The sequence below is a fragment of the Apium graveolens genome, chromosome 4 (assembly GCF_009905375.1).
Source record: "Apium graveolens cultivar Ventura chromosome 4, ASM990537v1, whole genome shotgun sequence".
NCBI classification, from domain to species: Eukaryota; Viridiplantae; Streptophyta; class Magnoliopsida; order Apiales; family Apiaceae; genus Apium; species Apium graveolens.
In genome coordinates, this window is record NC_133650.1 from 132,408,002 (window position 1) to 132,419,438 (window position 11,437).

Consider the following 11,437-nt stretch of genomic DNA (forward strand, 5'->3'; position numbering starts at 1 on the left):
TTAGAAAACCAGCGCGCCCGTGCTGATCAAGCGCGCGGCCGCGCCAGGTTGGGGTGCAAAATTCTGGTTCTATTCTAATTTGAATTGGAAGACTTTTCTCCTGATTAGGGCTGCTATATAAGCAACTTTGGGTCGTTTCTAATAAGATATCAAGCCAGAGACATATCAAGGAGAGTAGTAAGAAGACCGTGTTAGCATGATTCAACGAAAACGAAGAAGATCTTGTTTTTACTTGTGAATCTTTGTTCTAAGTTATAACTTGGATGCTAGTTTTCTTATTTGTGAACCTTAATCTTGTTTTGCACTTGGTTTTATTTATTCATTATAAAGACTACGTTAATTATACCATTCTTTCATCGGAACCCACGTTGATGATGAGTCCAATTATGGGCTAATCGTTATCGTAGGGTTTTAACGGATTTATTTATGGATTTCTTTAGTTAATTTGTTTCGATGCCTTAGTGTGTGGTGATTTTATTATAACCCAGTATTGGTTGTGCGTATTCGTCTTATGAGCGTCGCAAACTTATAAGATAGTGTGTTAATTCTTAAGGAAGCGAAAATGATTTTAAGGATTTAGAACTTACCAAACTATCATAGGTTCATGTATTTGTTATGCATGATTCATGGGTAATTTTAACCATCTTACTTTCCCTATGTAATCAAGATAGATAACTTGTGCTTTAACCGTTATGTTGTCAAATTCTATAGACATATAGGTTCTCAATATAATTGGTGTCTATTCAACTTCTATCTCTTTTGTGGATGCCTGGTAGTATGGTATTCGTGCAATGAAAGTTGGCATTTATCAGTTTCGTGTTATCTGATTAGTGTCATCACCATTGCATGCTAAGGTTGAGAACAATAAGGCTATTGAATGAAGTATTAAATGAAGTGAGAATCCCATGTTTGTCATATATATTAATGTAGTCAGTTTTATTCTCTTAGTTATATTTGTTAGTTTAATTCTTAGTTATAAACAACCTTAATTTGTTATCTTCTTAGCATTGAATAATAACCTTACATTGTTGCTTAAGTGCATTAATTAACTAGTTAACCAAGCCAGACTCTGTGGGGACGAACAAGAAAAGATTTTATACTACTTGTGAACTCGTATACTTGCATGTATTATTAGCACGCATTTAGCAACTATCAATTTTTTGGCGCCGCTGCCGGGGACTGCGGTGTTAATTTATAGTTTATGTGCTTTCCATCAGTGGTCGTTAAAGTTCATTGACTCAGACATTGTTACTTATCTGTTTCCTTGTATTATTTCTGGTACTCTAGTGTGGGTGTATGCATACGCATTCGCGTACTCGTAAGAAAATTCTAGATAAAGATGAGTAAAACTTGTTATGGTTCGAAGGGAAGTTTTCGAGGAAGAAAAGAAGGTAGAAGAAGAAGAGAAGGTCGAGGAACCAGTTTTAGTAAAGATGGGAGATCAAGCAGAAAATCCTAAGGCTTTGATGGACTATTCTCAGCCTAAGATTAATGACATTCAGTCAAGCATCATCAGGCCAGCCATCAGGGCTAACACTTTTGAGATCAAGTCAAGCATGATTCAGATGATACAGAACTCAGTTCAGTTTGGGGGTTCTCCTACTGAAGACCCCAATATGTACATCAGGGATTTCATCGAGATCTGCAACACTTTCAAGTTCAATGATGTGACTGAAGATGCTATCAAGCTACGACTCTTTCCATTCTCTCTGAGGGATAAAGCGAAGTGCTGGTTACATTCTCTACCAGTAGGGTCTATCACCACTTGGGAAGATCTTGCTCAAAAGTTTCTCACTAAATTCTTCCCTATAGCAAAGACTGCTGCAATCAGGAATGCTCTTACTCAGTTTGCTCAGCACACTGGAGAATCTCTGTGTGAGGCTTGGGATCGATATAAGGAGATGCTAAGGAAGTGCCCACATCATGGCATGCCTGATTGGATGATTATTAACTGTTTCTATAATGGATTGGGTGCTACTTCTAGACCCATGCTTGATACAACATCAGGAGGAGCCTTGTGGGCTAAAAGCTATGATGAAGCTTATGAACTTATTGAACTGATGGCTGCTAATGAGTACCAGAATCCTTCCCAGAGACTGACTCAGGGAAAAGTAGCAGGAATTCTGGAGTTAGATGCAGCAACTGCTATAACTGCCTAACTTACGGCTTTGAAGATGAAGGTGGACACTTTGGATAATTATGGAGTTAATCAAATCACTAGGGTCTATGAGCTTTGTGCCGGTGCCCATGAGACTGATTAGTGCATAATTTCTAGTGAATTAGCTCAGTTTTTGAGCAACTTTCAGCGTTCGCATCAATCTATGCCAGCCACTTATCATCCCAACAACCACAATTATCCTAATTTCAGTTGGAGCAACGCTCAGAATGCGGTTCAACAGCCTTATCATCAGTATCCAGCTAAGCAGTACAACCCCCCTGGTTTTCAGCAACCGCAATATGCACCAAGAAAACAACTCCAGCTGCAACAAGCCAATGAAAAATCTAAATTAGTGGAGTTGTAGCTTATGTGCAAGAGTCAAGTTGTTTCTATCAAGACCTTAGAAAAGAAAATTGGGCAAATTGCCAATGCCTTGCTAAATCATCAGCCTGGTACACTACCTAGTGACACTAAAGTGCCAGGAAAGAGGGAAGCTAAGGAGCAGGTAAAGGCAATCACTTTGAGGTCAGGAAAGGTTGTGAATCCCGAACAAACTCAAGCGTTGACTGAAGAAGCTGGGGCTGAGAAAGAAGTAGAGCAACACGAAGTAGAAGTGGAATCAAGGAAGACTACTGTTGAGAACACTCCTCCTGAGGGTAATACATGGGAGAAATAGATCTATCCTCCACCGCCTTTTCCTAAGAGGCTGCAGAAGAAAAAGCTAGATAAGCAATTTGAGAAGTTTCTGGAGGTGTTCAAGAAACTTCATATTAACATACCTTTCGCTGAGGATCTTGAGCAGATTCCTAGTTATGTAAAGTTTATAAAAGGTATTCTCTCTCGAAAAGTGAAGCTAGATGATTTAAAGACTGTCACGCTCACGGAGGAATGCAGTGTTGTGCTGCAACAGAAGTTACCTTCGAAGCTTAAGGATCTAGGAAGCTTCACTATTCCATGTACTATTGAAAAAGTGTCTTTTGACAGATGCTTATGTGACTTGGAAGCTTGCATCAATCTGATGCCCTTGTCAATCTTCAAGCAATTGGATTTACCTGATCCAAAACCAACTTATATGACCTTGTAGTTGGCAGACCGTTATATTACATATCCACGAGGTATTATGGAGGATGTCTTGGTCAAGGTTGATAAACTCATCTTCCATGCTGATTTTCTAATTCTTGATTTCGAGGAGGATAAGAAGATTCCCATAATCTTGGAAAGACCTTTCTTGACAACTGGCTGAACCTTGATAGATGTACGGAAGGGTAAGCTCACAATGCGAGTGCTAGATCAGGATGTGACTTTTCAATGCTATGAAATTTCCTATGAAAAATGAGGAGTGCTTATAGGTGGAGTTGGTCGATTATGTGGTTACTTCAGAACTTGATCAATTGCTAAGGTCCGATTCTTTAGAAAATGCCTTATTGATTAAGATAGTGAAAATGACGAAGGTGAAGAACAATTGCAATATTTGACTGCTTCTCTCTGGAAGAGGAAGATTGATATACCTTTTGAATCTCTCGGAATGGAGGAATTGAATAAAGCTCCTAAATGCCTCAAACCATCTATTGAGGAAGCTTCCACTCTTGAGCTTAAGCCTTTACCTGGCCATTTGAGGTATGCATTTTTAGGTGATGCATCTACTTTGCCTATTATTATTGCATCTGACCTTTCAGGTAGTTACGAGGAAAAACTCCTGAGGATTCTAAGAAAGTTTAAATCGGCAATTGGTTGAACTATAGCAGATATCAAGGGAGTCAACCCTTCTCACTACATGCATAAAATTCTGCTAGAGGAAGGTATCAAGCCTACGATCGAACAGTAAAGAAGACTTAATCGAATCATGAAGGAAGTAGTGAAGAAGGAAATTCTTAAGTGGCTAGATGCAGGAATCATCTATCTTATTTCTGACAGTTCATGGGTAAGTCCGGTTCAATGTGTGCCAAAGAAAAATGGAATTACTATGGTAGTAAATGAGAAGAATGAGCTTATTCCTACTAGAACAGTCACGGGGTGGAAAGTTTGCATGGACTACAGGAAGCTCAACAAAGCCACTAGGAAGGATCACTTCCCTCTGCCCTTCATTGATCAGATGCTTGACAGATTGGACGGTCATGAGTACTACTATCTTCTGGATGGTTATTCAGGTTACAATCAGATTTGTATTGCTCCTGAAGATTAGGAAAAGACTACGTTCACTTGTCCATTTGGTACTTTCGCCTTCAGACGAGTTTCTTTTGGGTTGTGTGGTGCACCAACCACATTTCAGAGATGTATGATGACCATCTTTTCTGATATGATTGGTTAGAATGTGGAGGTGTTCATGGATGACTTCTCTGTATTTGGCGATTCTTTTGATGAATGCTTGCAAAATCTTGGACAAGTTCTGAAAAGGTATGTTGAGACCAGTCTGGTTCTCAATTGGGAGAAATGCCACTTTATGGTGCGTCAGGGCATTATTCTCGAGCACAAGGTTTCTAGTAAGGGTCTTGAGGTGGACAAGGCCAAGGTGGGGGTCATTGAAAATCTTCCTCCACCTATTTCTGTTAAGGGAATTCACAGTTTTCTTGGTCATGTGGGTTTCTATAGGTGTTTCATCAAAGACTTCTCGAAGATTTCAAAGACACTGTGCAGTTTTCTAGAGAAAGATGTCCCTTTCAAGTTTAATGACGAGTGCCTTGCAGCTTTTGAGACTTTGAAGAAGAGTTTAATCACGGCACCGTTCATAACTGCACCTGATTGGAATGAACCTTTTGAGATGATGTGCGATGCAAGTGACTATGCAATTGGAGCAGTTCTTGGGTAGAGGAAGAACAACATATTTCATGTGGTCTACTATGCTAGTAAGACCCTAAATGGTGCTCAAATGAATTACACTACTACGGAAAAAGAACTTTTGGCTATTGTCTATGGTTTTGAGAAATTTCGATCTTATCTACTTGGGACTAAGGTGACAGTTTTCACTGATCACGCTGTAATTCAATATCTCATCTCAAAGAAAGACTCGAAGCCTAGATTAATTAGATGGGTTCTTTTGCTTCAAGAATTAGAGCTAGAGATCAAGGACGGAAAGAGAACTGAAAATCAAGTCGCTGATCATCTCTCGCGTTTAGAGAATCCTAATGCTACTTCATTGGATAAGACATTGATAAATGAGTTTCTTCCCGACGAGCAGCTATTTCGAGTGCAAGAAGAAGAACCGTGATTTGCAGACATTGTGAACTACCTTGTGAGTAATATCATGCCTCCCGACTTATCTTATGCTCAAAGGAAGAAGTTTCTACATGAAGTGAAGAGGTATATGTGGGATGAGCCATTTATTTTTCGATAAGGAGCTGACCAAATCATCAGGAGATGTATTCCTTACAGCGAAACGGAGGGGATCTTATGAGATTGCCACTCAACGGCTTATGGAGGACATTATGGTGGAGAAAATACAGTAGCTCGTATTCTTCAAGCAGGCTTCTTTTGGCCGACCTTGTTTAAAGATGCTCACCAATTCGTTTTGAAATGTGATCGATGTCAACATGTGGGTAATCTGTCTAAGAGGGATGAGATGCCTCTTAATGTGCTTCTAGAGGTTGAGTTCTTCGATGTTTGGGGAATTGACTTTATGGGGCCATTTGTCTCATCTTGTAACAATCAGTATATCTTGTTGGCAGTTGATTATGTGTCGAAATGGGTTGAAGTTAAGGCGTTGCCAACGAACGATGCGAAAGTGGTGCTTAATTTTCTTCACAAGCAGATATTCACAAGGTTTGGAACTCCAAGAGTCATAATCAGTCATGAGGGGTCTCATTTTTGCAATCACAAGTTCACCGCTATGATGAAAAGGTGTAATGTGAATCATCGCATTGCCACAGCTTATCATCCTCAGACAAATGGTCAAGCTGAGGTGTCTAACAGAGAGGTCAAGCGCATTTTAGAGAAAGTTATGTTTCCATCAAGGAAATAATGGTCTTTGAAGCTTGATGAAGCTGTTTGGGTGTATAGAACAGCATATAAGACTCCATTGGGAATGTCACCGTTTCAGTTGGTCTATGGTAAGGGATGTCATTTACATGTGGAGCTTGAGCATAAGGCATATTGGGCTTTGAAGAAATTGAATCTTAACTTGGATGCAGCTGGAAAGAAGAGGATGCTTTAATTGAATGAACTCGACGAGTTTCGGCTTCAAGCTTATGCGAATAACAAAATTTACAAGGAAAAAGTCAAGAGGTGGCACGATCAGGGTCTAGTGCTCAAATCATTTGTGCCGGGGCAACAAGTTCTTTTGTTCAACTCTCATCTCCATCTTTTTCCTGGGAAGTTGAAGTCAAGATGGTCAGGGCCCTTCATAATCAAAACTGTGTTTCCACATGGAGCGGTGGAAATTTTTGAGAATGATCCGGGCCAAGCATTCAAGGTAAATGGTCAGAGGTTAAAGCATTGCTATGGTGACACGGCAAACCGTGAGGTGGTTAGTGCCGTTCTATTATGCCTTTGAGCTCAAGGTTTTACATCGAGCTAGCGATATAAGAGAAGCGCTTCTTGGGATGCAACCCAAGGTTGTTGTACATTAGTAAGTAGAGGAAGCAAGAAGAAAGGAGAAAAACACAAAAAAAATCAGCAAAAGAAAAAAAATCAGGGCCAACTCTATTGACCAAGCGCACCCGCGTTGATTTAGGGCGCGTCCGCGCAGTTTTTCCAAAAGTTAAGCGCGCCTGCGGTGATCTAACGCGCGCCTGCGGTGATCTAACGCGCGCCTGCGCTAATCTAACGCGCGGCCGCGCCGGTTTTCCAGAAAGTGAGCGCGCCCGCGCTGTCCAAGCATGTGACCGCACCGGGTCCTGTTCGAAAAAATAAATAAATGAAAAATAGGTGTTTTTAAGGGAATTTCAGAATTTTTGTTATAAAATCAATTTCAAACCGAAATTTAATATTCCACATCCCAAATTTCCCTTTCCCAGTCAAACCCATTATTCCCACGATTCCCACAATCAATTCCCACTTCTATTCCTTATCGAATTCTCACTTCTCCACCTATAAATACACACACTTTTACACAAACTTCTCCACCACTTAACAAATTCTCCAACACAAATCTCTCTCAAACACTTAACTTTTATTCTCTCTCATTCAATCCCCATGGCACCTAAGAGGCAAAGAACGCAAGTTAGCAGCAGTACCACCGATTCTTCATCTGCGGGTGGTGTGAGGCCAAGTTTTTCTACTCCTGAGGGTGAAGAGGAGTACATGAGGCTTCTCTCGAAGCCTATTGCTAAGGAGCGAGGTTTTCTTCCATTAGAGAAGGATGGTAAGCTATTAAAGATGATTCTTGAGATGGGCTGGCTTTCTTTCTGTGAGGCTCCCGCTACTGTGCCCATGAGTGTTGTGCGGGAGTTTTATGCTAACGCTAAGACGGAGAAGAATGGCTTTACGGTGGTTCGAGGGAGGACTGTGGAGTATACTGCAGAGGCTATCATGACGGTGATTGAGCAACCCGCGAGGAAGGTGGGTCAGGACACTTGGAACGAAAAGACTCACGAGGAATTCAACTTGGATCTGATCACGACTCTATGTGTTCCTGAGACTCATTGGAATTTTAAAAGGGGCACTACTTATTACTCCACGTTCCCTGCGTCGTGCATGAACAGGTTTGCACGGGCGTGGAACTCATTTATTTGTGCTAACATCATGCCATCTTCGCATGTGCATGAGATTACTGTGTAGTGTGCTTGTCTGCTATGGGGTATTCTTCAGGGTGATTACATCGATTTGGGGATGGTGATATATCAGAGGATTTTGAGATTTTTTAGAGGAGATACTACAGGTGCTATTCCGTATGCGTCCGTGGTGACGAAGTTGTGCGTAGCAGTTGTGTTCATTGGCCCGCACATGAGCAGCTTTAGCTTCCCAGTGCTCCTATCGACAATTCTACATTATTGAGCATGCATGAGTGGTATGGAGGGAAGCCCGATCCTAAGGGGCTTGGGTATTTATATGATCATCTTCCAGGTGGTGTGCCCATGGATCAGGCTACTACAGAAGGTTCTCAACATGCCCGTCGAGCAGCTTGGAGGGCCCAGTTAGAAGAGGAGGCTGGTTCTTCGCAGCAGCAGGAGACAGTAGGAGCAGATATTGGAGCCGGTTTGAGTTCGACGCAGTATAGGCGTCTAGCGCGGAGGATGGATACGATGCACAACATCCATAGTCGGTTTGCACATGATCTCACCCAGGTACTTGTGTTAGGTCCCAATTTGTTTGTAGAAGGGGGGTTGAATGCAAACAATACCGTTTAAGCGAATAAAATGCGGAATAAAAAAAGTGAAAAAAATTCAAGTTAAATAAAACTTTTATTAAACTTGAAAGGTGTTACAACTACGGTATCGGTTACAAGGGATTAATCTCAAATCAATTATTACAAATCTAGAATAAATTCGACATGAACTTTTTCTATTTTTGCAATTAAAAGATCAAATGCTAAATGCGATTTGAGATTAAGTTCTAGGGATTTTAATCCGCTAGATTGATACACAAGAACAAGATAAAGATTTCTAGTTGATTGGATTTAACTTTACAATCTAGAAATTTAATCTTGAAGAAAGCAGATGAAAAATAAAAATGTTTTGCCTTTGTTTTCTGCTTCTTTTTCTCTTGACTTGTGTGTTCTGTATGTTGAATAATTGCATGAATAACTTCTGCTGTGTTTTGTTGTTTAAGTAAACAAAACAATCCAGTTAAATCAGCAAGACTTTCGGCAAGACAATCAAATGAACTGGTATGACAATCCATTTGAACTGGTAGGACTTTCGGTGAGACTATCCTTTTGAACTAGCAAGACAATCCCAATAGTTAGTAAGACAATCAGAATGAACTAGCAAGACTTTCGGTATGACTATCAATTGTCATACCGATTGTCATAGTAGTTCAAATCAAATTGTCTTACTGAATTATTAATAGATTTTAATCTAATAACAATTCTGAAAATCCTTAATATTAATTCTGAATTAATTAATCAATTAATTCAATTAATCAATAAATTAATCTTTGCAGATATAATTTATTTTCTTAATTAAATTATAAGACTTAATTAATTAATAGAGAATTAATACTAATCTTGAGCAGCAACCATTCTTCTGAAAATCTTCTGAAAATTACTGTCAATTATGAATCAATTCCACCACTTCAATGTTGACACTCGATGTACTGTCTGGTTCATGAGTGACTAACTTCCGTGACGTTTCTTCAAGCCTTGACCTTGATACTCTTGATTTTCTTCAGACTAAATCCTTGTAATTAATTGATACCCTGACGAGATCTCTGTCACTTGATTAAATCCACAATCTTGATTTATATCACTGAGGCTTGATCAATTTCTTGAGCTTCTTCCAGTGAATTAAGTCTTCAAGTCTGTAGATGAATAATATTTCTTAACCCTTTGACAGATGTTACTTTGTGAGATCTCTCTGACGATAGATCCACTATTTACTTATTACATTCTTATTGGAGTTGAGTTAAATCCTCGAATATACAAATAGGCTATGCCATATGCCTTTCAATCTCCCCCTATTTGCTTGTTAGACAATAACAATAAATACCTAGAGGATAACTCAACTAACAAATAAGAAAAAGATATAAACAGTAATGCAAAGTAAATAGCAGAAAAGTTCTGGATTATATTTAACATTTTCCAGATTCCAAAAGAAATTTACAAGTGAATACAAGATAGATGTTCCTCTAGCCTGAACATATAACTACATTAGACTATCTTGATTCATAAAGCTCTAATCATATTACATTGAGTTTTGAGCTAATTGACTTCAGTTGTCTTCTCTTCTAACATCACCTTCTTCTAAATCTTGAAGCAACTCCTTGTCAAAGACACGATCCTTTTCTGAAGTGAAGTTGTCTGGTCTGACTGGTTGAACTCCAACTGACTTCAGCTTATTCTTGATCTGATTGTACCTTTTAATGTTCTTTTCACAATAAGCTTGAATCAAATCAGCAGCTTGAGTCTTCAACATGGATGAGTATCCAGCAGTTCTTAAATGATGTTCCATCCAGACCAGATGCTTAGCTGAGTAGTCTTTAAGAGATTGTACATATAGCTGACAGATTTGAAGACAATCAGACTTAAAGAATCTCACCTGATGAGGATTGTTGACCACTTGAGGACTAGCCCTGCTGGAAAACTCTTTAAGCCTTTCTCGAAGAACTTCATTCAATTCTGAGCTTCTTTTTACCTTGTTGAGAAGAACCCAAGTCTCTGACAAAGAGCGATTCTCAAACATATGAAGTGACACCTTGAAAGATCCTTCACTCTGAAAATATACAAAAATGCTCATCTCATTTAGGGATCTATCAAAAGCAGCTGTGATCCTTGAGACTTCAGTCTTGATAGCATTCATGTACATGTCATTGTTAGGATTTGAGATTTCCAGCTTGTCAAGAAGATGTAGGAACTGCCTATCATTGTTAGTGCTCAGCTGAGGCATATCAAGTACTCTCCTAGCTTCATCCCATTTTTCACCAATCTTCAGTCTGACATCTCTTCTCCTTTCTTGAGCCTTAATGTCATGAAGACATTGCTTTTGAAGAGTTTCTGTTCTTTGTATGTCTTTCCTCATATCAATGATCTGGGAGACCTTTTTGAGTTCAGCTTCTTTTCTTTTCATCTCTGACTGCTGCTGCTGAAACTCTTTCTCAAAGATAGGATCCACTGTAGCTTCCTCTTCCCATTCTCCAAAATCACTTTCCTCTTCAGCTTCAAATAAACCATCTTTATCTTCCAAGACTGGTTCAGTGGGAATGTCAAAAATATCAAAGTCATCATGTTCTCCACTATAATAGACATCATCAGCCTTTCCTTTGTCCCCAGCAGAGGTATCTTTTTCTTTCCCCTTTCCACTACTCCCTTTCTTCTCCCCCTTAGTTGAGGGATCCTCTACTGACTTTCCCTTAGATCCTCCATGACCTCCATCACCTCCCGAGCCTGAGCCTCCACCAGACGGCCCTTCAAAGTAAGTCCTTTGTTCTTCATTGGGACAGTGAGAATTTTTGATCATGTAGTACAGGTGCTTCATCCCTTCATTCAGATGTTCCATACCTGGCTCTATCTTCAGAAATCTAGAGGAATCCAGTGAATGATTCATTTCAAACAAATCTTCAAGAGAAGTCATCCTTGTATGTAGAGAGCAGAAGTTAGAAATGTCATCAGATGATAAAGTTGGAGTTTCCTGAATGGAATTGAGCTTTGGTGTGACAGTGTTCTTGAGATCTGAGATATCATTCCTTATG

General features: G+C 39.6%; 1 non-coding gene across 1 annotated transcript; it reads right to left on the bottom strand.

Annotated features, from left to right (window-relative positions):
- Nucleotides 1-1,823: 1,823 nt before the first annotated feature.
- Nucleotides 1,824-1,930, bottom strand: LOC141722559 (small nucleolar RNA R71). The gene has a single exon (XR_012575574.1). It is a non-coding gene; the product is annotated as a small nucleolar RNA R71 (small nucleolar RNA).
- Nucleotides 1,931-11,437: the final 9,507 nt, after the last annotated feature.